The 15,216-nt window shown below is 46.6% G+C and overlaps 1 protein-coding gene across 4 annotated transcripts in view; it reads right to left on the bottom strand.

Moving 5' to 3' along the window:
- Positions 1-14,975, bottom strand: part of osr1 (odd-skipped related transcription factor 1) — a 29,431-nt gene extending 14,456 nt beyond the window's left edge. Inside the window, exon 1 of one of the 4 annotated variants that reach the window (XM_008118150.3) lies at positions 14,786-14,975. The gene's annotated coding sequence lies outside the window, so the exon portion shown is untranslated. Of the gene's footprint in view, positions 1-1,164; positions 1,303-2,698; positions 2,912-14,785 lie in introns of those variants that run through there. The other 3 variants (XM_008118157.3, XM_008118163.3, XM_062984021.1) reach the window with 3 other exon arrangements.
- Positions 14,976-15,216: the final 241 nt, after the last annotated feature.

The following is a 15,216-nucleotide window of genomic DNA, read 5'->3' on the forward strand; positions in this document are numbered from 1 at the left end:
AGGTGGAATGTAGTCTATTATCTATTCAACTCGATTAACATTGAATAGCATTGCAGATTCAAAACCTGGCTGCTTCCTGCCTGAGGAAGCACAAGAAGCATCAGAGAAGCTTCCTGAGAAGCCATTGAAATCCACAAGCATGTGAACAATTTCAACAGAAAGTAAACACAATCTGGCTACCAGTATTTTTAAAAAAACTCTAAAATCAGGACATTAAATAAAGAATAACATTTAAAAAAAACCAGAGGAAATCCAGACAAGAAATAATCAGGGCCATCTAATCACCTCCCAACAAATGATTCCCCCAGGCAGGAATCAGCCAAGCTTTGAAGCTGCAAGGCCATTCAATGCTAATCAAGGTGATCAATTGAAACATTCACAGTTACCTCTAACGGACAAGAGTTCTTCCTCCCAACCTGGACCTTGCACAGATATATAAACCCCATTTGCCTAGTTTCCAACAGACCTCACAACCTCTGAGGATGCCTGCCATAGATGTGGGCGAAACGTCAGGAGGGAATGCTTCTGTAACATGGCCTTAGAGCCCAGAAAACTCACAGCAACCCAATCATCATCATTATTATCCTGATCCTAAACAGAACCTGGGAAAGTTTCTGTTTGGACGCAGGATCTCAGATCTGTGGCGCTGAGTTGATTCAAAACTTCCCTTCTGCACAGAAGAAGAAACTTAATCTTGATCTCTTCGATTTGCTCGCAGAAAGAACTGTGTTCTGGATTAAAACTCGGTTGCAGACAAATCGTTTCCCTCCTGCAAAGTTTGTTTCTCTGTTTTACATAAGTAGCAGGTGATGTCTTCAAAACGAAAATCCTCGCCGCCTGGCCAGGTTTGTTTCTTGACTCTTTCTTTCCAGATTATTGAACAAATAAATAAACACAGTGTAATCCAATTTGAAAGGGAGAGCGTTAGACTGTGACCCTAAAACCAGGACTGGGATCCCCCCGGGCCATGTATAACCTTGTGAGGGTCACACTCTCTCAGCCTCAGAGGGAGGCAAAGGCAACCCTCCTCTGAACACATTTTGCCTCTGAAAACTGTGATAGGGAGGCTGGAAACGGCTTGAAGTGGCACAAGTCCAAAACTCGCAACAAATTCGGGATCAGTATTGTGGTTTGGATAGGAAGGCTTGAGAGATAAATCCTCACCTCCTCAAAGTAAATCTCGCCAAGTATGTCAGCTCTTACTCCTAGGTTTGTGCCAAACGCCAGAAGAAGGTTCAGATGGTTTCTCACTCAGGCCCCTTCTACACTGCCATATAAAATCCAGATTATTTGCTTTGAACTGGTTTAAATGGCAGTGTAGACTAAGATAATCCAGTTCAAATTAGATAATATAGATTATCTGTTTTGATCATCTGAATTAAGGGGCTTCAGGTGCCTCAAGGTGAATGCATTCCTTCGCGATCCCATCCCAAAGCCTTTTATTTACGAACGTGCTGCAATCCACACTCACAATCCATTTCCTAAAGACTTAAGACTGAGTTCTCGTGCAGCTACTTAGGAGTAAACCCCACGGAACCCAGGAGAAGTGTCTCTGCAGTAAACACGATGAAGAAAACGCCTCTCAAAAAGGAAATGGGTGCAGGTTGTCTTTCAACACGCACGCCAACGGGATTGCATTGCTCCCTTCCGTTTTGGTGGGAAAGGGAAAGCGTTTTCCAACAAAAGGAAGGAGGGGAGACTGAGGGCCCTTCCACACAGCCCAAGAGCCCAGCATATCAAGGCAGAGAATCCCCCCAAGATCTGCTTTGAACTGGGTGATCTGAGTCCACACTGCCATATATCCCAGTACAAAGCCGATAATCTGGATTTTATATGTATGCAGTGTAGAAGGGGTCAGAGAGAGGAGAAAAGAAAGAGGGAGGAAAAGAGAGAGAAAGATGAGGGGAAAGAAAAAGAAAGAAGGAAGGAACCAGAAAAAGAGGGGGGAAGGAAGGAAGGAAGTAAAGAAAGAGGAAGGAATGAGGAAAGAAAAAGGTGGTAGAGAGGGCCAAGAAAAGGGAAGAAAGGAAAGAAGGAAGGAAGGAGGAAAGAAGAAAAGAAAGAAAGAAAGAACGAAAGAAGGAGGAAGGAAGGAGAAAAGAAAAGGGGTAGGGAGGGAGAGAAGGAGGGAAAGAAAAAGAGAACAGGGAAGGAAAGAAGGAGGACAGAAATAAGGAAGGAAGGAAGGAAGGAAGGAAGGAAAGAAGGAAGGAAGGAAGGAAGACGGAAAGAAGAAGGAACGAGGAAAAAGAGGGGAAAGAAAGAAAGAAAGAAAGAAAGAAAGAAAGAAAGAAAGAAAGAAAGAGAAAAGATGAGGAAGGGAGGGGGAAAGGGCGGGAAGAAGGAAGGAAAGAAAGAGGAAGAAATGAGGAAAGAGAAACGGGGTAGGGAGGAAGAGAAGGAAGGAGGGAAAAGTGAAGTGAAGTGAAGAAAGAAAGGAAGGAAGGAAGGGGTGGAGAGAGAGGGAGGAAAGGGAAAAGGGAAGGAAGAAAGGAAGGAGGGAAGGGGGAAAGGAAAGAAGGAAGGAAGACAGAGGGAGGGAGGGAGGGAGGAGGAAAGGAAGGGAGGAATAGAAGACAGAAAGAAAAAGAAAAGGGAAAGAAAAAAAACGAGGAAGGCAACGAAAGTGAGATAGAGGGAGGGAAGTACAAAAGAGGAAGGGAGGGAGGGCGGGAGCCAGCAAAAAAGTTTGAAATACCGTCTACAGAAGCCTCACGAAAGGACTCCGAGACGCTCTTTCAAGCGTCTGAATTCCTCTGAATCGCGGAGTCTCCCTGGCGTTTCTCCTCCTTCTCCTCGAGTTTTAAGAAACAGGGCGCTTAAAACACCAGGACGAAGCAGCCCGGTCTCGGGAGGGAAGAGGTGGGTCTTGAGGCCTGGTCAAAGGGGCTGGCCCGCCTCCAAGGTCGCTTCTACACCGGAGAATGAATGCGGTTTGGGTTTGAGACAACCAGGGAAGCATCCATGGGGATCGTCCTTTTGCAAGTCTCCTCTCCCCAAGAAGCGTGGGCCTCACCAAACGACACCCCCTTCCAGGGTCCCGTGGAAGCTCAAGTGGTGTCAAACGGCATTCATGCCCCCCCCCCCAAAGTCCCCCCACTGACACTTTCGCTCCGCACAAGCGATACAAGTCTCGGGAGGTCAGCACGGACCCCCCCCCCTTCCCCCTCCATCTCCTCTCCCCCCCCCCCTCCCTCCCTCGGCGTCACTCCACCTTTCCATTCTGCTTCATGTCAACAGATCCTTATCAGCGTTTCTTGCTTTAATGAGGAGCGCCTGGGAGTTGTCAGACACCTCTCCTCAGCCTCCCCCCAGCCCTGCGCCATTTGCTAAGGCAGTAAACCATCGCAAAGGAGAGCGGGTGGAGGGAGAAATTAAATTAGCCCTTGAGAGATAGAGGGGGAACTACAGGAGCCAGGGCGCGCCCGCTCCTCCTCTAGATTCAGCCGCAAATAGCTTGCTTTCCCGCCCAGGGCCCTTCCACACAGCCCTATAACCCAGAATATCAAGGCAGGATATCCCACCATATCTGCTTTGAACTGAGTCCACGCTGCCATCTATCCCAGTTCAAAGCAGATAATTTGGGATTTGATTCAGCTGTGTGGAAGAGGTCCCATTCTTGAGCCTCGAAAGAAAAAGCAAGTAACCATCTGTAGAATCCAGAGCCTTGTTGGTCTCTAGAGATATATACCTCCAGATGCAGAAGGACCTTGAAGCTCTTCAGGCCCAAGATTTGGCCCTTCTTGTCAAACCTAAAAGGGACATTTTATTAGAGAGGCAGGATGGAGAATGAACGCAGCTTGAGTTGGCACCACTATCACTGCTATGGAAACCTAGGAGTTGTAACAATAGGTAACAATAGAGAAAGACCTTGTAAATTATTTGAGAATACAGATAATATTGGACCACTTGAACAACCACCAGGTCAGGCTACACAGAGAAGCCATGGAAATCCACAAGTATGTGGACCATGTCAACAGAAAGGAGGAAACCAGGAAAATGAACACAATCGGGCTACCAGTATTTTTAAAAACTCTCTAAAATCAGGACAGTAAATAAAGAATAACACTCAAAAACTGGGGAATTCCAGGCATGAAACAATCAGGGACAGCTAACACCTCCCAACAAAGGATTCTCTTAGGCAGAAAGCAGCCAGGCCTTGAAACGGCAAGGCTATTCAATGCTGATCAAGGTGATTAATTGCAGCATTCACATTTGCTTCCAACAGACAAGAGTTCTTTCTCCAACCCTGGACCTTCTACAGATACATAAACCTCCCTTGCTTAGTTTCCAACAGACCTCACAGCCTCTGAGGATGCCTGCCATAGATGCAGGCGAAACGTCAGGAGAGAATGCTTCTGAAATATGGCCATACAGCCCGGGAAACTCACAGCAACCCAGTGATCCCGCCGTCCACAACACTTATGTTTGCTGTGTGTCTTCAAGTTGGTTTCCGACTTTCCGGTTTCAATGGGGTTTTCCTCATAATTATTTGTTCAGAAGAGGAAAGCGTTTACCTCCCGTTGAGGCTGAGAGAGTGTGAATTGGCAAAGGCATGAGTTTTTGATATGCTTGGCAGTGAAGTCGGGTTGAGCGAGATCCAATTCACTTCGGATGGAAGCTGCTCTATGCCCCGCTATCAGGGAAGTTAGACCCAAACAATATGCAGAGTTATCATCTACCTGAGTTTCAACGGACCCCACACTGCGGCCTTCCTGGTGTAATGGTTTGAGCGTTCGACTCAGGCTCAGGAAAACAAGGTTCGATTCCCTGCTGAGCCCTGAATCCGTAAGACAAGTTAATTCTCTCACACCAGAAGCGACGACGTGTAGTATGTTCTGCAGTCTCTTCTGACACGATAAACATAAAGTAGGAAAGCTCTGCTTCAATTCAACCCATCTTTTCGTCCATCTGCTCAGGATGTTTTACTAGGTCTTTCTCCGTCTCTGCCAAAGAGGGCTGGGGCCTCACCGAAGTACAACTCCCAGGACTTCGTAGTATTGAGCCACAGCAGGTCAAGTGGAGCCAAACTGCATTCATTCTACGGTGCAGATGCATCCAACCGTTCAAATCCCTACTCCACCAAGTCACAGTCAATCAGCCTCAGGAAAAGGCAGCATGCAGATAAACTTTGGCTAGCGTAAAATATAAGTCAGGCTCGAGTTGAAAGCATCTAGCGACAATACATTTCTTGGGTTGCTGTGAGTTTTCCGGGCTGTATCGCCATGTTCCAGAAGCATTCTCTCCTGACGTTTCGCCCACATCTATTATTATTTTAAAAACTCTAAAATCGGGACAGTAAATAAAAATCAACATTCAAAAACAGGGGAATTCCAAGAATGAAATAATCAAGGCCAGCTAACACCTCCTAACAAAGAAGTTACAAAAAAGCACCTGCAGCTTGCAATAACACTATATAACAAAATTTGGAAAAAAAATCTGTTCCTTGTTGGAAAGTGTTATTTCCTGTTTAATTATGAGGTACTCACTTTGGAAGTAGTTGTCATACTCCAGAAACTTCGCTTTGGTGGCTGCCACAAACTATGCTGAATGGGTTGAGACTCTGTGAGATATTCATTGAAAAACTAGAGCAAAGGGCCCTTCCACACAGCCCTATAACCCAAAATATCAAGGCAGAAAACCTCACAATATCTGCTTTTATCTGGGGTCGCTCAGTCCACACTGCCATGTATTCCAGTTCAAAGCAGAAAATGTGGGATTTTATTCAGCTGTGTGGAAGGGGCTAAAAAGGGCTGCAAAACCAAAGTTTTTGTAGTTTAATAAACTTGCCCCATGTTTTATGATAGAAGCAATTAGGAAATGCCATGTATAACCCAGGAGGAACAAAAAATACATTGTATGGTGTAATCTGCACATAGAAACCACTTTCTTCAATACGGTTTGGAACTGCATTAAAAGGTCAGTCTAGATGGGGCCTCAATCAAAGAAGAGCTCCAGCTGCTTCTTGGGGCACATCTACATGAAGTTTACCATAAAGGAACTGATGTGAGGTAAGGCAGGACAAGGCCAGCTTAAGGATTTCTTGACATGCATTAAGCATAACTGGATAGTCAGAATTCTGTGTCAGAATTCAAAGCAACCTCCTACTTTGCATCCTATGGTCAGCAGAGTCCATTATCAAAACAGTTCACAATCTGCAATGTATTGATGTATTGCCCCTATACCAAGGAGTCTTTCCCGGCCCCCTTGTGGCTGCTTTTAGATTGGGTAAAAAAGTGGAATTCTTTTTCTAATTTTATAGCCAACTTGTGGTTTGGAAGTGGAGGATTAATTTTTTTTTTACAGCCGAACAACAACAACAAACAAAATCGTTTCCTGGGTTGCTGTGAGTTTTCCATGCTGTATGGCCATGTTCCAGAAGCATTCTCTCCTGACGTTTCACCCACACCTATGGCAGGCATCCTCTAAAATCAGGACAGTCAATAACTCAAAAACAAGTGAATTCCAGAGAAGAAACAACCAGGGCCAGCTAATCAACTCCCAACAAAGGATTCCCCAGGCAGGAAGCAGCCAGACCTTGAAGCTGAAAGGCAATTCAATGCTAATCAAGCTCTTCAGTTGCAACATTCACACTTGCCTCCAACAGACAAGAGTTATTTCTCCCACCTTGGACTTTCCATAGATATATAAACCTCCCTTGCCTAGTTTCCAACAGACCTCACAACCTCTGAGGATGCCTGCCATAGATATGGGTGAAACGTCAGGAGAGAATGCTTCTGGAACGTGGTCATTCAATCCGGAAAACTCACAGCAATCCAGTGATTCCATCATGAAAGTCTGCGACAACACAAAATCTTTTCCTGTTGCCTTGTTTTTCAGGGGGTTATTTGGGGCGTCGATTCAGGAAATTGCACTGGATAGACTGCTCTGGTTACCATGGTTTCCTATGGGCGAACAAATCGCGAAGGATACATAGCATATTTTCTGTATCTCAAAAACTAGAGCCGAGAGTGGGAAATCGGTGCCATTTTTGAAATCGGCAGGTTCAATACACCCAGAAACAGGGCCAGCATTTGAGGCTCCAAAATGTGTGTTGGCCCAGTGTTATCCACTTGCCTTGTGCCTTCTTATTTTTAAGGGGCGAAAGTTAGAGTCGGAAATCATACATATCGCATTCATGGACCATCCTCCAACCCCGAAACACACCCCCAACTCCCCCAGTCGTTCTCTGGCTTACATTACTTCGATGGACTTTGCCTGCATCTATGGCTGGCATCCTCATAGGTGTGAGGTCTGCTGAAAACTAGGCAAGAGGGGTTTATATATCTGTGGAAAGTCCAGAGTCCAGAAAAATCTCTTGTCCGTTGGAGGCAAGTGTAAATTTACAATGGAGGAAACAATTGAAATGAACAAAATCTGGCTACTAATATTTTAAAAACTCTAAAAGCAGGACAGTAAATAAAAAACAACACTCAGAAAATTGGGGAATTCCAGACATGAAACAATCAGGGCCAGCTAACACCTCTCAACAAAGGATTCGCTCAGGTAGGAATCAGCCAGGCCTTGAAGCTGCAAGGCTTTTCAATGCTAATCAAGCCGACCAGTTGCTACATTCACACTTGCCTCAGACAATAGTTCTTTCTCCCACCCTGGACTAAGCCCCACTTGCCTAGTTTCCAACAAACCTCACAACTTCTGAGGATGCCTGCCATAGATGCGGGCGAAACGTCAGGAGAGAATGCTTCTGGAACATAGCCATACAATCCGGAAAACTTACAACAACCCAGTGATTCCGGACATGAAAACCTTGGACAACACAAAGAAATAGATGCTTAAAACTTAAAACGGAGAAGGAGCGTCAGGAGTTCTAATGGGTAGAGGGAGTTGTGGGTTATTTTCTATAATTACTCCGGAGTAAATTCTGTTGAACCGAAGGGGAGCTTTACATCCAAATAAATCTGGAGCGGTTTATCCCAGCAAGTCCTGAACTTCAGGCAAATCCTCTGAAACGCCTCCCGTTCAGTACCTTATACCTGAAGTATTCTTCTGAAGAGGAATAATAATGATGATGATAATGATAATAATAATAATACTCAACCTCAAAAAGCCTGACTTGGCTTCGGTGGTCCACGCCTTAGTCACATCTAGAATGGACTACTGCAGTGCACTCTACTGGGGCTGCCTTTGAAGACAGCCCGGAAACTGCGGTTCATGCAAAGGTCTGCAGCCAGGTGATTAGCTGGAGTTGGTTATAGGGAGCATATCATACTCCTACTAAAGCAGCTCCACTGGCTGCAAAGCCTTCAGCACACAATGGAAGACATGGCTTTTTCCGACAAGCCTTTGACCACATTTATATTCTTTAGAAATATATATGAGGATCTTCAGATTCTTTATCAAGCACTTTACAAGACTGAGATCGATTACTGTTGTTCTTACCTGCAGCAATCGCTGTATTGTACTGTTTTTAATCAGGGGGCACGGTGAAGTTGTGATGTTTATGTTGGCTACTTATCGTTTCCTATTGTTTTTGTTTGGACTTTTTGTATTTTGCATTTTGCACCTTGAGTGATTTGTGAGCCGCCCCCAGTCCCTCTGGCAGATGGTGGTGGGGTATAAAGTTTATTCTTATTATTATTTTGGTGCATCAAATGTTAGACCTGGATATATTTGACCCAGGGGTTTCCCCTTCTTAGCTCTAGCTTTGGAGAGACAGAATCATACAATCATAGAGTTGGAAGAGTCCACGCGGGCCATCTAGTCCAACCCCCTGCCATGCAGGATAACTCCCAGAGCATATCCAATCTACTAGTCTGTTTACATCACCCAGATAAAACCGTGATAAAATTACCCTAGTATCTAAGGAAAGAGGGAGATGATGCCGTCTACATCCAATGCAGTTTTCTGAATCGGTGTCCCAAATAACAGGCCTAAAAATCAAGAAAGGATTTGCAAGTCGGGTGTTGAAATCGTTCTAAATAATTTTGCATGAAGAGCACTGGGAAAAAAGGTAGGGGGTTCGAATCCGGGGAGTGGGATGAGCTCCTGTCTGTCAACTCCAGCTTCTCATGCAGGGACATGAGAGAAGCTTCCCACAGGATGGTAAAACATCAAACATCCTGGTGTCCCCTTGGCAAGATCCTCGCAGACAGACAATTCTCTCACACCAGAAGCAGACTTGCAGTTTCTCAAGTCGCTCCTGACACGGAAAAAAAACCCTTAGAAAACCAAGATAACATAACCCTATCTCACTGCCTCACCACACCAGAGCATGGAACCTCTTTAAATCCGGTTTCTGCCTACTGCAGAATTCTGGGCTTTGTAGTTTGGTGGGGCCCAGGACCTGTCTGGCTGAGCTGTTTAAAGCCCCCTCCCTAAAGTGGATTTAAAGTGGATGTAAAGTGGATCCAAGGTCTAGTGGAGAGCTGATGCGGTTTATATCCAATGCAGTTTTCTCAATCAGTGCCTCAAATAACAGGCCTGAAAACCAAGCCAACAAGAAAAGAAAATGGTTCTAAATAACACTCAGGAAGTGCCAAGGAAAAGCCCTTAATGCGCACCAGTGCTTTCCGATTCGTATCAGCCCCATCCGGGCCTCCCAATTGGATCCAGGATCCTCTGTAGAGCGAAACAGGTTGGAAACTGCATTCAATGGGGAAATGTTGCTTAGCCGGGCCTCCCCAAAGCTTTTCTGTATTATAAGGGTCTATATTGACCCTGATAGTGCAGCGCAGACTACATGAGATTTTTTTTTTCTCGTTCAGGAGCGACTTGAGAAACTGCAAGTCTGCAAGTCGCTTCTGGTGTGAGAGAATTGGCTGTCTGCAAGGACGTTGCCCAGGGGACTCCCGCATGCTTCGATGTTTTACCATCCTATGGGAGGCTTCTCTCACGTCCCCGCATGGGGGATCCAGGTCCTGCAGGGACAAGGATTTAATCCAGGCATGGGCAAACTTGGGCCCTCCGGGTGTTTTGGACTTCAACTCCCACCATTCCTAACAGGCGGTCGGCTGTTAGGAATGGTGGGAGTTGAAATCCAAAACACCTGGAGAGCCCAAGTTTGCCCATGCCTGGTTTAACTCATTGCGCCACCGGGGACTTCACGACATTAGATGGCAGCGTAAAATTTTAGCTGCTCTTGATTTGGCTCCAACTGTCTTTCCTGGTGGAAACGGAGCGGAGCCTCTACCTGCGTTTTTCGGGAAGCGAGGAAAAGGCGGGTTTTCCCGAACGACGTGGCTCTAATTGAGCGGAAACGAGTTAAATGCGTCCCTTCGCGAGGGGCTTGAAGGAGGCCAGCCTTTGCAGAGCTGGGCTTGGGAAGGAAGAAAGAAGAGTGGGTCGGGATTATTTCTAAAAAATCAAAACATCTCCTGGTGTCGCGCAATCAGGGTTGACAAGTCTGAGCGGGGGGCGGGGGGGGGGGCTATCCCGTGTTTGCCCACACGAAGGCTCAAGACTATAGGACCCTGGGAGTTGCAGTTTCCCAAGGGTGTTTCCGTAGCCTTCCCTGTCCAAAGGACAACTCCAAGGATTCCTTGGAGGATGGGATCGCAAGACTCAAAAGGCGCCCGCCGAAGAGAGTCAGAGAGTCTGGCTTTCGCTACTTAAAGGAACAAAAACAAAACCAATAGTCGGTTGCAACGAATTTACACAAACACTGAGCTTTATTCATTTCCTAGTGAAGGGAAAAGTTTTCCCCTGACGTTAAGTCTAGTCCTGTCTGACTCTGGAGGTTGGTGCTCATCTCCATTTCTAAGCAGAAGAGCAGTACCTATTCATGTACTATCATTTGCATGTTTTCGAACTGCTAGGTTTGCAGACGCTGGGGCTAACAGCGGGAGCCCACCCCGCTCTCCACATTCTAACCCCCGACCTTTCAGTCAGCAAGTTCAGCAGCTCAGCGGCTTAACCCGCTGCGCCATCGGGGGCTCCTCTATTTCTGTATTTTTTTCTATGTGGCGCTAAACTCACTTCAAGGCGCCCCTCTGAGAATGGCTCATTCCCTCTCTCTCTCGTTCTTCCATCTTTCTCCCTCCCCCTTCTTCCTTCTTTCCCTTTTTTCTTCCACTCGTGGCAGTTTGAATCCGCACCAGTGTAGACCCTTATAATGCGGACTCAAACTGCCCCTGCCATTATATGGCAGATTGGCAGTCTCTACCCATCCAGGACATCTGGGCTGTTTCTCGTTTGCTCCTCGTTTCCTAAAAGTGTGGGAGACCTTTGTCAACAAACCCCAACCAGAACCCTTCGTGGCACTGAGCCTCGGCAATTCACGTGGGGTCAAAGTGCGTGAAATCTACAGTGTGGATGCACTCAAGGAAACAGCTGGAATGCTGAATATATATATCTGCAGAGAAGGGATTCTCTGATCTTCTCTCCCGGGTAAACTATAGAAGTGAAGCGGCTGAAGAAGCAGGTCCCAAACACTGGGAAATGCTCGCGCCGAAAGGAAAGACTCCTAAAATAATACATAGATCCATTGATCTACAAATCGACAGGAGAAATAGACACATCTATCCGCAAATCCGCACCTTTTGCACACCAAGGTGGAGATACAACATGATATTATTTTTCTCAGCGTTTCTTGAGGAGCAAAACCCACGTTCTCCGCCCAAATGGATTGAGAGTTAAGACACAGGCTGCCCGATAATGCAGTTTGAACTCGTCAATGGTCAGCCTCTGTGTCAGGAGACCCCTCCTCTTCCCCCATGGGTTAAACCTTTGTGCCGGCAGGATTGCTGACCAAAAGGTTGGAGGTTCGAATCTGGGGAAGGAGATGAGCTCCCGTCTGTCAGCTCCAGCTTCCCATGCGGGGACATGAGAGAAGCCTCCCACAGAATGGTAAAACATCCATGCGGCCCCTGGGCAACGTTCTTGCAGACGGCCAATTTTCTCACACCAGAAGCAACTTGCAGTTTCTCAAGTTGCTCCTGACACGCAAAACAAACCTCTGGGTCAATCCAGCCTGGAAAGCAGTTTATTCGAAGGGTCTGGGTGGATTGACGCAGCGGGGGAAATCCCAACGGCGAAACTATTGTATTGTTTCTCATAAGTAGCCCCAAGCTCAGAGAAAAGGAGCTTGAGAAAGATATTGTCGAGATCAAAGCTAACCTAACTCTGGTAGGCCTCGCTTTAAAAAAATTAATCTATTTCTATCTGTCCTCTTTTCCAAAATGTCAAGGAACACGAATTTTTCCCTTTATAGAGATGGAAACTTTCAAATTAATAATAATAATAGTAGTAGTAATGTTTTTACAATTCGCCTCGAATCCCTTTAGCGAGATGGTGGCGGGATATAAATAAAACTAATATTAATTATTAATAATAACAATTCATTATTCTTATTATTTATTATTATTTATTATTTATTTATTAAGAGATGTCAATTATGCACCTGTGGATTCGGGTCCTGAATATCAACTGTGCCCAGTCAACAGCCGATCTCAAAGAAAGGGAATCTAAACTAGATCAATGGAAACCCTGGGACCTGATTTTATTATTTTTCTTTTTCCGCTTCGGCGGCTCTGACACATGGATTCCCCTGTTTATTCACTCGATTGCCTGTCTGTCCCGCTCAAACCAGAGGTCTGAAAAACAGCCTGAAACTACGACTCTGTAGGCCTGGGCTGGAATCCCTGCTTGGCCATGGAAAACCCGGGGTTACACTCTCTCAGGCCCCTTCCACACAGCTGAATAACATCCCACATTATCTGCTTTGAACCATATGGCAGTGTGGATTCAAGATAACCCAGTTCAAAGCTGATGTTGTGGGACTGTCTGCCTTGATATTCTGGGTTACATGGCTGTGTGGAAGGGCCCCAGGATGGAAGTAAACTGCTTTCTATCCCAGGATCTGGTCCCAGATTATCTGGCAGGGTAGACTCATCTAATCCAGTTCAAAGCACATAATCTGAGATCAGTTTCTGGGATATAGGGCAGTGTAGATGATCCAACTTCAGGTGCGAAGACAGGCAGTGGAACTCTCCTATGAAGGACTTAGACGCTAAAACCGTGTTATTGTTTTGGATTTTTAGAGCCTTTCGAATTCCTACTCAACCCTATTAACGCACTGGGTAATTCTGGGAGAGTCACACTCTCTCACCGCCCTTCCACACAACCATATAACCCAGAATATCAAGGCAGAAAATCCCACAATATCTGTTTTGAACTAGGTTATTTGAGTCCTCACTGCCTTATATCCCAGTTCAAAGCAGATAATGTGGGATTTTATTCAGCTGTGAGGAAAGGGCCTCAATCTCAAAGGAACACCCAAAGTTCCTTCTGCCAAGAAACCCTTTGAAGAGGGCCACAGTTAGACGCAACCCACGAAAACAGAATCGGTTTGGATGGACAGCCTGTTTCCGAGTTTAATACAAACGGGGCCTTGTGGTCTAGCAGCCCTTTCGGTTCTTCTCGTTCGTTTCCAGATGTGAAGTGGAAACAAACTAGACAACACACAACCCGGACTTCGAAGGAAGCGCAACTTCCACGGCACACCAGCCATTCCTTTCTTGGGCTAGAGGTCGAACCGCTATTTTCCCTCAGCCTGATACAAAGAGAGAAAATGCCAAAACGTACTACTGTACTTCACCAGGTTGTGCAGTGGAAGGAAAACCACAACATCACAGTTTGGCATTGTAATATTCTGCCACTCTGCCGGTGCATCTACACTAGAGAATGAACGCAATTTGATACTCCTTGAACCTCCACGGCTCAATGTTATGAGATGTTGTGTGTGAGTCAGGAGTGACTTCAGAAACTGCAAGGGCTGTAGTCAAAAGGAGGGGGGGGGGGGTTAGGGGTTAACCCCCCCCCCCCGAAATGTTTCAGTTTTTAAACCTGGTTTACTCATGAATTTTAACTGATTAACAAAATCCCCATGAGTGTCCATTGAAGTTTATCTGTCTTGAATATCCACTGAAGTTTATCGATGGAGCCTGATTTCTACATTATTTTGCATTATGGAACTACTCTTTGCTAATAATAATAATAATAATAATAATAATAATAATAATAATAATAATAATAATAATAAAAGGTTTCACTCCCTCCCTCCCCCCAATTTTTTTTCTGGCTATGGCCCTGGGTGTGAGAGAATTGGCCGTCTGCAAGGACGTTACCCAGGGGACTCCCGGATGTTTTAATGTTTTACCATCCTGTGGGAGGCTTCTCTCATGTCCCCACGTGCGGAGCTGGAACTGACAGAGGGAGCTCATCCGCTCTCCCTTATCTTTGCCCTGTCGGTGGGCAGTGCTGCTGGCACAAGGATTTAACCCATTTCGCCATGTTATGGGATGATGTTTTGCAAAAGTCTTCCCTGCCTAAGAGAGCTGTTGCCTCCCCAAACTACAAACCCTCAGGACTCCATAGCATCGAGCCACAGGTAGTTAAAACGGGGTCAAACCGCATTCGTTCTCCAGTGTAAGGAGACCCCTCCCACTCCCATTACCTCTAGTGAGGACCTGGATCGAAGCAGGCTTCCTCCGCAACTCTGAGGGACAGTCAGGGAGTCTTTCTAACCGTGGGCAGAAAGTTGGGGCTGGCTGACCTGGGGAAAGGCGAGGCATGTGCCATCTCTGGGTGGCCCCGCAATGTAAACCCTCCCGAGAGCTTCCCAAGGAGAGCGTTTTTCTGTCACACCCGAGAGAAGGAGAGGCAGGTGCCCCACGTTTCCCCTCCGCGGAAAAAAAAAGGGAGAGAGAAAAGGACAAGGACTGAAACCAGGGACCTCCCGACCGCCCAAGAAGCAAACTTGCCTCATTTCAGGAAAAGAGGCGAACTACAGGGGACGCTGATGGAGTTGGGGCGCCGGAGTATGTACCTACTGCTCTCTGTCTTTGCTCCGGGCGAAGGTCCCAGCTCTTCCCAGGTCGGGCCCTGAAGTTGGGCAACTTGGAGGGCTGGCCCTTCTGTGTCCTTCCTCGGTGGAGAGGGATGGCGGAGGCTAAGGGGGAAGACTGGGAAGGAGAGGCTCTCCCTCGCCTTGCCTCTGGCTCCGGAGGACTGAGCGGACGCCTTCCCGGGGCCGCCTCCTTATTTCAAGCCCCGGTCTCCCTCCCTCAGCCCCCTTTCCTCTCCTCCCCGCCCTCCCCACCCCGAGCATGCGCACTGGGAAGCAGGGCAACTCTCTTTCCCAAAGTGGGGAACTCGGCTCTCTTCTTCCTCGGCTCCCTCCAAAACAACCACAGGGGCACCCAGAAGCCAAAAGATCTCTTTGACACTCCACCCCGCCTTTTCAGAAAGTCTCTTCGA

The sequence above is a fragment of the Anolis carolinensis genome, chromosome 1 (assembly GCF_035594765.1).
Source record: "Anolis carolinensis isolate JA03-04 chromosome 1, rAnoCar3.1.pri, whole genome shotgun sequence".
In the NCBI taxonomy this organism is placed as follows: Eukaryota; Metazoa; Chordata; class Lepidosauria; order Squamata; family Dactyloidae; genus Anolis; species Anolis carolinensis.